At 35.2% G+C, this 16,228-nt stretch overlaps 1 long non-coding RNA gene across 1 annotated transcript in view; it reads right to left on the bottom strand.

Moving 5' to 3' along the window:
* Positions 1 to 16,228, bottom strand: part of LOC144330536 (uncharacterized) — a 53,988-nt gene that overhangs the window by 1,157 nt on the left and 36,603 nt on the right. The window contains exon 2 of the long non-coding RNA XR_013396832.1: positions 5,803 to 5,918. This is a non-coding gene — a long non-coding RNA (uncharacterized LOC144330536). The remainder of the gene's footprint in view (positions 1 to 5,802; positions 5,919 to 16,228) is intronic.

Here is a 16,228-nt window from a genome sequence, read left to right on the forward strand (position 1 = left end):
ACCAGAAGTGGAATAAGAATTGCACTTGGGTAAAATAGAAAATGAAGCAAAATTGCTTCTTGAGCATAGAGTCACTATATCTATCTCTAGCACCCAAATACTTGGGAAGAAAAGTAAGCCTAATACTCTTGAGACAATGGACATGATTAAATATGATGAAGTGTGATTTTTTAATTCTTACAAATGTGGAGCCTGCTGAAGATTGGCTTCTCTCGAGTCCCACTGATTTAATTTGGGCATACTATAATTTACTGGGCTGGAGTAGAAACAGTCATTCAGTGAGGCCATCATAAGCTCATTAGAAACACACTGGGAATGTTTAATGCTGGACAACCCACAGCTTTTTGCATCCATTTTATACTGATCCCCTCTTGCCTTGCCCACTGCTCACTACTGCATGCCATTGATAGCGTGGTCATTTTCAAACACACCCCAGAAAATGAGAGGTATTTTTTAAAACAAGATTTCAGTCACCAAGAAACATATAAAACAACATTTCAGAGGTGTTCAGCACGCTGCTAGAATAAAACAACAACAACAAAAAACTTCTCAAGGTGTTAATCATGGTAAGATTGGCTAGCTGTTAAGTACTGTAGAGTGCAACTAATCAAGAGCTCAAACATCCTACACAATGAAACAGAAATAATTATTCTCCCTGAGCTGCTATTGTTTCCTGCCTCAGCCTTCCATGGACTAATAAAAGGTTTAATTTTAAATCGTGCAAAGGAAATGTCAGTGTTACAAAGAAATACAATGTAAAGCCGCTTTGCTCACCATCAGGTAAAACACAGAAGGAATTAGACCTTAATAGACTAATGCTAAGTGAAACCTAAACAAACCTGAGCAAACCCTCCCCTCTAGCCCTGTGCACTTTTTTCTCCTCGCTCCTAATTGATATGACCACAACAAAAAAACCTGGTTTCCAACATCCTCACCTTTCAGATGAGAATGTTCTGATAAGGTGTGAGAGCTCTGGTTATGAGGTATATGTGTCTGTGCTTATGATATCAGTTACGCACAGTGGGTGATTTAGTTCAAACAAGGAACGTTTATTCTGATGTTTCACAGGAAGAGAGGGGGAGGCAAGGGCAAAGGAGAGAAAGATGGCTTAAAGGCTTCCTGCATTCAAATGCTGTGCCTTTTTCCATTTTTACTACCTTAAAAAAAAAAAAAAAAAAAAAAAAAAACTCAGATAACATTTAAATCCAAAACTTGTTTTTGAAACTTCAGTTTACTAAGAAAGTAATGCATATTATATGAATAAATGGAAGGGGACAACTCTTCTGAAATCTTTATTGTGGATTTTGCAATATAATTTGACTGAAGTTAAACAGAATCGCAAAGAGAAAAAATATATTAGAAAAGCATGTGCATTATCCAGTTAATGTTTATCACATGGTATTGTTCTAAAAAACCAAAACACCTTGGGAATTTCGGGGGATTTGATTATATTTGTTTATTCTTTTATCTTTCTACAAATATATGTTAATTGATCACTGCTTCCTTGTATTATGTGTTATGGTTGCTTCAAATGCAGTAAATAACATTTTTTCCCTGAAAGAATTACAGTCTATTTTTTAAAAATCAGACGCAGTGTTATGCCATAGCTGCGAAAGAGTTCCATGCTGTACCCACGAGAGAACGTGGATGTTGGAATCGGCTAGTCCCAGGGCTCAGATTCCGGCTACTCTTGGAACAAGTCACGTCAGCACTCTGGGCCAGTAAAACAAAGGCAGTAGTACCTGTTGACTGGTTGTGAGAATGAGAGAAGATGGATAATGTATGTAAGTACCTGGTGCAATCTCAGGCACACAGTTAGTGCTCAAAAATTTGTAGCTCTGTAGGGAAGGAAAAAATAATTTTCTCTCTGCCTTTCAAAGTTCTTCATTCAAATAGACCCCACTAACAAAAGACAGATTAATAAGAGAAAAACAAACAAGTTTAATAACATGTATACCTCATGTTTACATAAGAAATACCTAGAGAAATCAGAGAGCTTTGAATTCAGGCTTAAATACCACTGTCCATGGAAATAAAGAATGAAGGGCACAGGGAAACCCAGAAATGGGAGGTCACCAGGAAAGCACCGAAATTGGTACCTTTCCTATGGACAAGTCTCCAGTAATTTGGAGCCATCCTTCTCTTCCTGGTCCTGAGAGGGAGACTCCCTTACAAATGAAGATTTCCTTAATAGTTGTACATTTCTCTTACAAAAGGGTAGCTTCTACCCTTGTTTTCAGAGCTTCTCTGGTTTCCACAGTTTCTCTAAGCATTATCAGCTCAAAATAATCCTTATATCAAAGAAGCATATTTTGGGGTGGCATATTCTCACCTCCTATAGGTCTAATAACCAAAATAATAGGACATTACATGACTTGTATTATGTTTTATATTTTTCCCTCCTCTTCCAGCCATTTGCTTCACTGCCATCAGAATTATATTTTCTAAACTACAGTTCTGTTAACGTGATTTTCCTACTCAACGACATTTGTCTACAGCTATAGTTTTCAAGCATTTTTTAATAGGCAATTATTTAAAAAAAAAACCCTACATACAAAATGAGTAAAAAAGCAATATTTTAGTAGTATAAAGATACTTTAAACTGTAACATATACTTATTATAAGGCAAGAACATAAGAACAGTGAGATTCTTTTAATAACAATGTTAATGTATTCTATAATAATTTTAAAATGACAGCTAGGAATGATTATGAAGTCTTGTATCAGTCTCAGCATTAAAGTTATCTTGAACTTTCATTTTGTTTGTACAGAACAAAGATGATATTTATTCATAAAACTAAGTAGTCATTAATGATGAGACCCTTTTTATATCCCAATTTACAATCTCATTGTTTAAGTAATTTAACTCATCTTTTCAGAAGACAAAAGCTTTTATATTTCACAAACACTATCAAAATTTATTCAGACTTCTGACTTAAGTGTCATAGAACTCTATCCACTCTTGTTTCATATATATTATATTGTTACCTTTTAAGATTTTTCATTCGTTAGAATATTTTGATCTCTACCTCCTCCCCGCAAAACCCAATTGTGATAGATGGTCTGCTTATGGATCTTGAAATATCAAAATAAATGTTATAAATGTTTGGCTAGGAAAAAAAAAATTTCAAGGATGCCATCCCTTTCCTCAAACTCTATCTTCCAATTTCCAGGGTTACAGATGAGAAATCTGGTGGCAGTCTAATTATTTTCCTTTGTTCAGCCTCTCTCTCTCTCTCTCTCAAGAAACTTACGAGTTTTTCTTTTATCTTTGGAGTTGAGTATAATACTGAATTATGTCTAAGTCAGCATTTTAAGTGGCACTTCATGAGCCTCACATATTTGGAAATTCAAGTTTGACCACTGAGAACACTTTTAGGTTGGCCCTGGTGTTTCCTTGACCTGTCCATCCTTTTGGGACTGTTTTCTTTTGTTTTTGTTTGTTTGTTTTTTGTTTGCTTGTTTTTGTACTTCCTTACTTTATTGCATGTCAAGATACTTCAGGCTCATCTTGTTTGCTGCAACCCCAGTCCTAGAATCAGCTTTTTATCCAGAGTGTCTTGGTTCCTTTAAATGGAAAATGGTATTAGAAACCAAGATTTGGGCACGGGCGTGCCTGTTCCTATACAAGTGTGATTGCTTGTAGACCCTGTGGTGAGCAGAGCCATAGTCTACTAACTGTGTCTATACAAATATCTCTCTCATTATTTCTGTAACCATCTAGCTACATCTGCACTAAGTTAAACATGAGTTCATACTGATTGCTCTGATTCTAATGCAGCACTGCATGGTTTATTCCAGTGTTTTCCCCTTGCTTTTCTGCAAACTGCCTCTCTAATAGTGAGAAATCTCCTGTTCCTACTACCCATCATCCATTTATTTATTTTTTCCATCCCTGCATACATATGCAGCCGTTACATAATTTTAACCCATATCCCAGAAAATTACTTTTTAATTATTATAATTATGATTTTTTTTAAAAAAGGACTATTTTTCAAAAATCCTTTTAGAATGATTTTATTGTTTGGATGTTTCAGTATTTAGGCTTACAGATTTTGTTTGTAGAAAATATTGACTAGCTTCTATTTCCTTTCAAATGTTATTATCAGCCCTTTAATACAAGACAACCAATAATAGTCAGAGTGATAGAAATCCTGCAGTAAATCACTGCAATTATCACAAGTAACTTGAAGGTCCACAATGTAAAGATAATGCTTTAACAAAATGGACAGGTTATGTGGCATTAACCAATGTTGTTTTGAATGATATCATCTTCTTAATTGTTCTTACTATTAAAAGTAGAACCACTTAGATGCATTCAGGAAAAATGTTTCTTTTTCTTCTGCTGTTTCCCCAATGATATCACCTGTGATATGGACAGTGAGTTGTTTGGGGGCTGAGCATAGGGTGTCCGGGTAGTCTCTGTGTAACTCATGAATTCTAGCTAGTGTGGTCATTCATAAAATTTGGAGCTGCCTTCTTATAATTCATCCTCCTGAAGGTCAGGGGTGAGCTGCCTGTTTGCAATTCATTAAAGGCATAAAAGCATCATATGTGCTGACTTAGACATAATTCAGTATTGTACTCAACTCCAAAGATAAAAGAAAAACTCGTAAGTTTCTTGAGAGAGACAGAGAGAGAGAGAGGCTGAACAAAGGAAAATAATTAGACTGCCACCAGATTTCTCACCTGTAAACCTGGAAATTGGAAGATAGAGTTTGAGGAAAGGGATGGTGTTCTTGGAATTTTTTTTTTCCTAGCCAAACATATATAACATTTATTTTGATATTTCAAGATCCATAAGCAGACCATCTATCACAATTGGGTTTTGCAGGGAAGAGGCAGAGATCAAAATATTCTAACGAATGAAAAATCTTAAAAGGTAACAATATAATATATATGAAACAAGAGTGGATAGAGTTCTATGACACTTAAGTCAGAAGTCTGAATAAATTTCGATAGTGTTTGTGAACTATAAAAGCTTTTGTCTTCTGAAAAGATGAGTTAAATTACTTAAACAATGAGATTGTAAATTGGGATATAAAAACGGTCTCTTACCATTAATGACTATTTAGCTTTATGAATAAATATTATCTTTATTCTGTACAAACAAAATGAAAGTTCAAGATAACTTTAATGCTGAAACTGATAGAAGACTTCACAACCATTCCTAGCTTGTAAAGCCAAGCTGGACTGAATGGCAACTTCACCCTGACACAAGGGATATTTGTGGGGCACAAAACACCAACTATACATAGAAGCCCTGCTAAGCATTATCATAAGAGAAGTAAAATTGCTTGTGGCTAATATCGCCTAGCTTGGTGTTAGGTTTCAACATAATTTGAATCTGTTAATTAGATAATATTAACAGGTGACATTATTTGGATTTGTGATGAAAAAAGATCCAGGAATTATACAGTGAATATAGGTTCAAAAACCATTTATCAGGCATTCTCAATGTACATGGCATTGAACTAAGCTCCTAAATCTAAAAATAAAAAGATAGGAAATCAGAGTGCAAATATTTATTTCCTAGCTATTTTTTTAAAAGCAAATTATTCCTCTTAAATAATAATTGGGAAGTTCATGTAAGACAATAAAAACAAAAAGATGTAAACCCTAAAGTAATTTTAAAAGATTAGTTTTTGCAGTTTTAATTATGTAGTTTGATAATTTATGGATTATTTAAATCAATATAACAGTGAAACTACCAATAAATTATGTCTACCGAGAAAAAAAATGATTTAATGATCACTTTGCATTTAAAAGGTCATATAGTTAAAGCCTCATTACTTCACTCACTTTCAAATCTTGATTCTGTAGATCAGATACAGAACTCTTTTTTTTAAACGTGATTTTTTAAAATCCCAAATTATCAGCTTGCTCAATGGACTGAAGTTCTCTGTATCCTTGTTTACCTGAGAGAGAAAAGGAAATACTAACTCATCTATGTCTCTTTCATCCAAACAATAATTGCTAATAGTTTGCATTTTCATGTGTTTTAAGATTGAAAGTGATATAGAAGTGTTTTAATAATAAATGTTAACAGAGATGATAATCAATGCCTACACTTATAATAATATTCAGAGGATTTTTTACGTATTATTACAGTTTGTCGATTCCCATAGTTTAGGCTTACCTCATAGTTCTCTAAGTGAATTAACAGAAAATAGGGTTAAATTAACATTTAGTTTTCTGATTTTTGGCTACTATATAAATTCAGCCTGGACTAGAGTACAATGGATTTTGAATTGTGAATACACAATATAAAATACTTATCCAATATTGTGTTTGAGAGTATTTACTGATGTAAATTACTTACCAATTTCAATTGCTTCAGTGAGTATTTTTTCAGTTTCTCATTTTTATTTTATGTTAACCAGTATCTATTCAGACCTAATATAATCCGTACAGGCTGTGTTCACAAAGGTTCTTATTGTGAGTTCCATATGCAACATATTTCAACAAACATTTCACACCAGAAGTGAATTGTAAGCATGTAAAATTTTTGTGAACTGGACTGTGAAATATCAGAAGCAGTACACTCAATCCAAGTTGACGGCTGATATCTGATCTGAAAATAGTGTATTTTCCTTCAAATGTGGATATCTTGTCACTTTGCATTGCATTGATATAAACAGCTATACAAGAGGAAAATTACTGTAAAAAACAAAATCTTTCTTTTATAAATACAGTAACTAAAAAACAAAACAAAAATCAAAACTGTTTCTGTGTTTTTAATATCTGAAATTCTTTCTCTATGAGTGTGATAGTCCATTGTTGATGTTTATGAAATGGTGTACTAGTCTCTTTTGGCGGCTCTAATAAATTGACAGAAATTTAATGACTTAAAGCAACACAAATATTTGATCTTACAGTTCTGGAGGTAAGAATTCCAAAATGTGTCTCACAGGGGCTGAAATTAAGGTGTTAGCAGGGCTGTGATTCTTTCCGGAGGTCCCACAGGAGTGTGGTATAATAAAAATTATTTGGTCTTTGTCCCTAAGATTTCTGGCACAGGGCTCCTAAACTCCTTAGAATCTCCACAGTGACGTGTTTCTTTGGTATGCAAACAAATGTCTCCTGAATAGATATAATATAATACTATCTGGTCCCCTAGATAGCTTCAGGATGGGAACTGGTCAGTAGAAGGTCCAAGCCTTGATTAGGTGGAATGGGACTTTCAGCCCCGCCCCTAGCCCCACCTCTGGGGAGCAGGGAGGGTCTAGAGATTTTGAGTTCAGTCACCAGTGGCCAATAATTTAATCAGTCACACCTCTCTAATGAAACCTCCATAAAAGCTCCTAAACAAGAAGGTTCAGAGAGCTTCCAGGCTGGTGAACACATGGAGGTGCCTGGAGGATGCCCTGGGAAACATGGAAGTTCCGCCCACGAGTCCCTCCCCTCTCCTATGCAACACTTTCATTTGGCTATTCGTGAGCAGCCTCCTTTAAAATAAACCATTAGTATTGAGCAAAGTGTTTTCCTGAGTTTTGTGAGCCCTTCTAGAGAATTACTGAACCTGAAAGGAGTCATGGAAACCCCTGAATTTGTAGTTGGTGGGGCAGAAACGCGGGTAGCCTGGGAACCCCACTTGTGGCTGGTCTCTGAAGTGTGGTCAGTCTTGTGGGACTGAGTGCTGATCTTGTGGAGTCTATGATATCTCCAGCAGTTGGTGTCAGAATTGAATTACATTTTTGGATACTCACCTGGTGTCAGAGAGTTGGAGAACTGATGCTGGAAAAGACACCATATATTTGATATTGGGGAAAAATCTTTCGGAGAGAATCCATTTTCTTGCCTTTTCCAGTCTCTGGAGGACTCCTGCTTTCTTTGGCTCCTGCCCCTTCCATCTTTCAAGCTAGCAATAGCTGGTTGAGTCTGTTCCGCATTGTATCACTCTCATACTGACTCTTGTGGCTCCAAAAACCCGTGTGATAACCTTGGGCTCACCGGGTAATCCAGGGTAATCTTCGTAAGGTCAGCTGAGTAACCACAATTCCCTCAGCAACCTTAATTCCCCCTTGTCTTGTAACATGTACACAGGTTGGGGAATTAAGATGTGGTTCTCTTTAGGGGTCCACCATTCTGGTATTACAAATGGTGATAGCAGGAAATGCATTCTTTCACAAGAGAAATAACTTGGTAACCACAAAATTTAATGAATTATATAAATGCCAGGAGTTTGTCCAAATTATTTTGCAGTGCTAGAATTTTGATATATCAAATGAATACTTGAATAAGTGAAAATGAGAAACTTCCAGCTAAACCTTCAGAAGACCTGGTTTCTAGTGATTTTTCTGCTCTGCCATAGTGACCTTGGGCAAATCATGTCAAAGTTATTGAGTTTCCTCCCCAACGAGACTGATATTACCTGTAATAATTTAAAAGTTGTTGATAGAAAGAAGCAAAATAATGTTTCTGAAAATATACTGGAAATCATATAATGATATTCAAATGTTGTTATATAAATATGCTATTGGCTAGAGCTTAGCAAATTTGTAAAACAAAGTCATTGTCCATTAAAATACTCTTTGCTCCAATACTTCAGGACCAGTAAAAGTCAGCCCACTCCTCAAAAGAAAATTTTACCCTATAATTGCCTATATACCCTGCCCTCTACCCACTCTCCACCCTTTTACAGTCCTCCTGCCCCAATTAAGTATGAGAGAAACATAACCAAAAGAAAGACTATTTTGAAAAGCAGCAGAGGATTGAAAATAAAGAAAAGTTCATGAAACTACAATTTTGTTTTCTCCATTGGGAAAAAAGATGAGGAAAACGTAATAATTATCTTCAAGAACATGAAGTTAGAACACCAAGAATAGTGACAAAATAAGAAACAAGCTTAAGGACTAAAGATTTAGTGTAGGCTTCAGAAATAACTTCCCCACATGAAAGTCAATAATGGTTGAAATGGGATGCTAAAGGTTTTATATTTTCCTGATTTAGAGGTTTATGAAAGAAAGAAAAGCATTCTTACATTCTATGAAGGAGATTAAGTATCTCTGACTTCATTTTAAAGGTAACAAAAGTGGATCCTTACTGAAGTAACATGTTCAGTACCAAATGTATTTGTTCTTTTTCAGAATGATTTTGTCTATTCTTGGAATATTATTTTTCCAGATAAATTTTGAAACCTCTTTGTGAACTTCCCTGGTAAACCCTGCTGTGATATGGGTTAGATTTACTTTGAGTTTATAGATTCATTATTTGTGGGACAAGTAAATATTTTCAAACTGAGGACTGCAACCCACGCAAATGGCATCTTTCTCTATTGATTTGGATTTTCTTTAATGTCCTTCAGTAATATTTATGTTTTGCTCCATAAAGTTCTTGCACTTCTTTAGGATTATTCTTCAATGATACATAGTTTTAATTGGTATTGTGAAAATTTTGCTTTCCTTTACTTTTCATAAAATATGATGTACACAATAAAATGCACATAAAACAGGTATGGAAGGCCTAACACATGCATAAAGTGACCAAAGTCAAGGGGAAAAAAACAAACACACACACATTTCCAACTCCAGAAACCCTCCTCATGTCCCTCTCCCTAAATAATTACTTGTATGTTTAAAATAACCATCTCTGTATTCACAGGTTACCATTATATTAACTTTCACCATAATTACTTCTTTGCTTTATAGTTTTATTATGTAATTGTATATCTGTAAACAATAGAATTTAGATTTGTTTGCTTTTGGATTTTATATTAATAAGAAAGTAGTCTTCTTTGCTCAAAATTGTTTGTGAGATTCATCTATGATGTGTGAATAGATCACAATTTATTACTCATTTCACTGACCCATGTGATACTTCGTGCTATATGTCAACTTGGCTAGGCTATAGTGTTCAATTATTTAATGAAATAATAATTTAGAGCTACTCTGAAGGTACTTTGTACATGTGGTTGACATCTAGACTTACTTCACTTTACGTAAAGGGGATGACCCTTGATAATGTGGATAGGACAATTCCAATCAGATTTATGTATATATGTATGTATGTACATATGTATGTATCTACGTGTCTATGTGTCTATCTACTTTATCTATCTATCTATCTATCTATCTATCTATCTATCTATCTATCTACCTACCTACCTATCTATTTCTAGTTCTGTTTCTCTGGAAAACCCCAACTGATACAACCCAGTTTTCTGAAAGATGATGCTATGGACTTTGATGCGTTTGTGTTCTGGAACACATGGACAAGGCTCCCCAGCATATATATCTATGAGTAGATTTTCTGGGTATCATAATTTTCAATTTATTAGGGGACATACACTATTTTATTTAAATGTGGTACCAATGTGCATTGCCATCAGAAGTGTATGAGAGTTCTGATTTCTCCAGATCTTCACCAACAGTCAGTATTGTCAGATATTTCCACTGTAGCTTGATAAGTGTGCAGTATCTGTGCTTTTTTTACTTTTTCTTTTTTGCTTCCATTGTGCTTTGAATTTGCATTTTTCTGATGGGCAACACTACTGGTCCACTTTCATATCCTTACTGGTCATACGGATATCCACTTTTGTGAAGGTCTCTTGCCATTTTATTTTTACATTGTCTGATTTTTTATCTAAAACGATTTTAAGTATAGATTCTAGTCCCTAATTTCAAATGACTTCTTTCCTTCTGCAGCTTGTTTTTGCACTGCTTCTTTGCTGTCTTTGATTGAGACCATTTTACCATATAAAAATTTATCAATGTTTTCCTTTATTGCTACTGCCATTTGTATATTATTTAGGAAATAGTTTCCAATCTTGGGATGTTTAATATATCATTCTATAATAGCTTTTAAAATCTTTATAATTTTTCTTTTCACAATTTTTTAATTTACCTGAAATTGACTTTTTTAATGTATATTAAAGTGCAAGACTAATTTTCTTTTGTTCTAAAAGGTACTCAATTGCCCAGCATCACTTGTTGGAATGACCATATTCTCCATTAATCTACTCATACCCTTGTGTCATTTATTAAATTTCCATAAGTGTGTGGATTTACTTCTTGTTTCTCTACTGTGTTCTGGTGTCTTGTTTTTTAATCTTTGCTTCAATTCCACAATAACCAACTGACTAGAGCCTTATAATATGTCAGGATATCTTGAGACTAAGTTCTCTCTACTTGATTTTCTTCAAGTGATCTGGTTATTGTTTTTTCACTTTTATTTAAAATTACTGTGTTAAGTCTACAGTAAGAGCAAAAAAAGTAGTAAATATGTAAATATATTTGGGGAGAATTAGTGTCTTCATAATATTTTATTTTTCTATCTATGAATGTGGCATATCTCCCCCATTTATTTGTTTTTAAAAGTGTTTTTAGTGAAATTTTATATTTTGTCAATGGAGTTCACATATTTTATAGATTTATTTCTATGAAATTTACAGTTTTAATGCTGTTGTAAGTGATATTACTTTTTGGGTGTTTGTTTTTTTGTTTCTTGACAAAGTCTGGCTCTATCGCCCAGGCTAGAGGCTGGAGTGCAGTGGCACAGTCTTGGCTCACTGCAACCTCTACCTCCCAAGTTCAAACAATCCTCCGACCTCAGCCACCCAAGTAGCTAGGACTACAGGTGTGCACTAGCACACCCGACTAATTTTTGAATTTTTTGTAGAGATGGGGTTTTGCCATGTTGCCCAGGCTGGCTCGTGAGCTCAAGCTATCTGCCTGCCTTGGCCTGCCAAATGGCTAGGATTACAGGGATGAGCCACTGTGCCTGGCCATGATACTGTTTTTATTTTTTCTTGGCATAAGTTATGGTATAGAGAAATAAAATGGAATTTTGCTTCACTATTTCGTTATTGAAATACTACATTCTCAATGACTTTTTGTTTCCAGGGACAGTAGTGCATAAACCTATGAATATAATTGTAAATGTCTAAAATTTCTTCTTTTAATTCTGTCAAAAGTGGACAGTTCCAAATAAATTCATGTTTATTTAAATATTTTAGTGTTTTTAAAATCTATCCATTTTTATCCATATTAAAACATTTTTAATTCAACTTGCATCCTCTTGGCATTTACAAATAAATATGCATGCCCAACTTTGCAATCGTCTAGTAATTTTTTTAAGTATGCCATATCATTTTTCCCCTCCTGAATTAGATTCATTAATTCTCTGTATCCTATTTCTGTATATTAGAATGACTGACTTTATTTTACTAAAGAATAATATTTACAGACGTTTTCTTAAAACATGATAGGAGAAATACCTAAATTCCTAGAGGTACCATAGCTTTTTTTTTTTTTTTTTTTTTTTTTTTTTTTTTTTTTGAGACGGAGTCTCGCTTTGTTGCCCAGGCTGGAGTGCAGTGGCCAGATCTCAGCTCACTGCAAGCTCCGCCTCCCGGGTTTATGCCATTCTCCTGCCTCAGCCTCCCGAGTAGCTGGGACTACAGGCGCCCACCACCTCGCCCGGCTAGTTTTTTGTATTTTTTTCGTAGAGACGGGGTTTCATCGTGTTAGCCAGGATGGTCTCGATTTCCTGACCTCGTGATCCGCCCGTCTCGGCCTCTCAAAGTGCTGGGATTACAGGCTTGAGCCACCGCGCCCGGCGAGGTACCATAGCTTTTTAAAGACAATTCACAACAATCAAGCTGATGCTTCCTGCCTTTCTTCACGTTAGAACGGTGAACAAAGATAAAAAGTAGGTGTGCTCATATGCATTTAATAACCAATGGACTGAAAACATCTGCCCTTTTATTCTTCCATATTTCTAACATTTCCAAGTAGTTCTGCTAGAAAAAGGAAGATTGTGCACACTTGAAGTTTGGATGACAATGACATATAATTTGTGCTATCTAGCCAGTCCAGGCCTCAGTGGTCTGAGGTGTGGTCATGTTTGGCCCTGAGTTGCTTTACTGCATCATTTGTTAGTGGAGCACTTAGCAACTGAACACTATAGAACTGTTCAGTTCTATAGTGCTGGGGTCACTTAATCTTCAATGGATCTAAACGTGGCTACATTACAGTTATAAATTTTGGTTCTCTGATGAACTCTGGAAGCTGCAATTGCAGAAATGAATAATTAAAATTAAAAAATAAAAGCAGTGATCAAAGTGAAATTTTGTGAGTCAGTAATGACCACTTGGAAGTCACCTGCATGGCTTTCTCATTAGGTTCAGCTCTAGTGTATAATGGTTTAAAAAGCTACAGTATTTTAACAATCTTCCAAGGATAGCCAAGTCACTATATCTTCTCTGGAATTCCATCTCTGATTATTTCTGTCATTCCAATTACTTCTCAGGGGCAGGTGTCATTTCTACTGGGAATTGTCGCCTTTGTTCTAGTGTGGACAAGAGTCGACTTTCCCTCTCACCTGCTACCCTTGCCCCTGGAGCCACTGGAATGATATACCTGGCCTGCCAAGAGGAAGCCTCAAAATGGGGTGCAGTGATGCCAAAACTCCAGAACACCTTGGCTAAATCTTTTTGGGAGACTATTGTCTGATTTCAACTCTTTATTTTTTTTTTAAATTTTACTTTGATTTTTTTTTCAATACTTCATTAAAAATTTGCCAAAACTATTTAACTAGATTATATTATTCTCTCTCTCTTTATCATTCTGTGGGCCTACCTATTCCTTGGGACTATTTAGATACTTTAAAAATATAAAAAAATAGTTTTTAATGTTTGTTATATAGTTAGTATTAGATAAGACTGTATATTATCCTTTTATCTCTTTTTGTTAATATTACATATATGTATATAATGATTTATTTTTAAATTCTATTAACTATTTACAAATAATACATAGTAACATAAATACTTTACTCTTTTTCTAAAGTAAAAAAATCATTAGTGACAAGAATGGCACTGCTTTACATTTTTACAAATCTCTTTAATATCTGACATAATAGAAGAAAGCTGGGCTCTCATATCTGCTTTTACATTAGGACTTTTACAATATCACACCTTAGGTAGCCTCTAAAAGTCTCCTCTGTACGCTTATGAAAGAATGAGAGTGAAAAAGATAAATGACATCTTAGTATTATAAAAATAGCTTTGACTTTGAATTCCCTTAAAAGGCTCTTGAGGACCCCCCGGACCACACTTTGAGACCCACTGCTCTAGTCTAATCTCCTTATCTTACATATAAGGACACTGAATCTCAGAGAGAGTGAGAAACCCAAAATCTCACAGCCTGTTAATGACAGGATATGGATCTTAGATGGCTTGTCTCACTTCTCTTAGGTTAGATTCTCAATTCAAAACCAAGGAAATATACCCTAAAGGCCTGTTCTCGTCTGTCTAGTTGCAAAGATGGTCACAATATATCACCTTTTTTTTTTTTAAATAAAAGGGGTAAGTCAACAAATGTGATATATTTTTCCTAGAAGCATATTGTCTAAATCTGAATTACACTATTTGAATTAGGATCTCTATTTGAACTGAAACACTCAGGCAAATTTGATTGCATCCTACTCCATGCAAGCTGGTAATAGCAAACTGCACAGTAAATATCATAGATAAACGTGGAAAGTGGATTAACCATAATATCACTATTTATCATATACTCTGTATCTGTAATACAATTCAGTGATGTATTTCAGAAAAATGTTCCCAAGTACTGGCTGAGCATATGAAGACACTGCAAATAAACTGGCAATCACAAGAACTTTTTCGATAAAATAGAGTTGTTCTGAAATGCAGATATTTTTCATTCCCTAAGCAGCCCTTATTTTTGTCCTTTTTGAAAAAAAAATCAATAAATCTTGGTCACCAGAAATGATTTCCTTTGTATCCAACCATGTGGTTCAAATCTTCTTTCAATGGACCATGGCCTTGAGACCAGAAAAGCTGATCTAGTAGAGGAAATTCTTCCCAAGCAACCCAACTTTCATTTTTTTCAGGCTCCACATTCTGTGGTTCTGAATCATGAGTCACGTCCACCTCTCCTTCGGTTAATATGGTAACATGATAATTCTCTTTCTCAACGAAAGAATTCTCAACTGAGGCAAAGCAAACATTTTTCAGGTGAAGAGCTGCTTCTTTCCAGGTTTCCTTTTGACTGCATTCTTCCCAGCTCTCACCGAACTCCAAATGACCTCCAGGAAGTTGGAAACTGCTGGCTCCAGATGACCCCTTTCTCTTCCCCAGAAGGACACAACGCCATGCCTGCAGCTGGTCTCCCCTGCTCTGACTTTGACTGCAGCTGCTGCCTGGATGCTGCCTGTCACAGCGTGCAGAAGGACGCCATATATAATGATTCTTTCATTATTTCAACTAAATAGGATAGTTTGTATCTTTGCCTTTTGATATTCATCTTACATTAGTGCTTTTCCTACTGCTATGATGATTGTAAAATCTTTGCAACAGTATAATTTCATTTATTCTTACTTCCCCTTTGTGCTATTGTTGTCATATATTTTATTCTGTGTATAAGTCTCACAAGAGACTTATACACCTTATACACAGGTTTAAAAGTGCACTTCTTTTAAATCATCATTATTGTTTTGAATTTTACTACGTATTTACACTTTTTGAGATCTTCATTTCTTCCTGCTTAAATCGTTTGGCCTCCTACTCCATGTAGGTTCAAACTCTGGTGAATATCTTAAGGAGGTGATTGACCTAGACAAATTCTTGTTAGCTTGAATTTTGGTAAACACATAAATATGTATACTTTTGACCTTGGAGCTTAGATATAATTCCTTACTTGCACAAGATAAGGAATGCGTCTCCCTCCCCAACTCCAGCCCCTGTACCTGTGGTAAAATAACAGCCCTTACACAAGGTTTGAAGATCACCACATATATTTTTTATGTCCCCTAATTCATCTTTTAAATCATCCACAAGCGATTAGGAGAACAGAATACAAATACGAAAACTCCATTATTGGACAAATTATAATCTAGCTGAAACCCTCAGCTATGAAATGGGCAAAAGGGTGGCGCACAATGTGGGAGACAAGGTATGCAAATAAGTGAGAAGACGACAACTCTGCTTTGAAGCTCAGGAAGATAGAAAACGTATACTTTCCAACGTGAGTAAAGTACTCTACTATACTGATCTAAAATGTTTTATTTGCCACAGAAGAAAATATGTGAAATTGCTGGTATTAGGGAGAGCTGCTCTGGACCCATTTTATTTTGATAAGAAAGGGTGGCTGCAATGTACTGGGACTCCAACATAGTTAGCCATGTTTTCTGGAAGATGCTGATTTTCGTTACATGGGGGAAAAGGAGTCTTTTTCCTGTGGACAGTTCTAAACCTTGTATTTCT

This window comes from Macaca mulatta, chromosome 8 (assembly GCF_049350105.2).
Source record: "Macaca mulatta isolate MMU2019108-1 chromosome 8, T2T-MMU8v2.0, whole genome shotgun sequence".
NCBI classification, from domain to species: Eukaryota; Metazoa; Chordata; class Mammalia; order Primates; family Cercopithecidae; genus Macaca; species Macaca mulatta.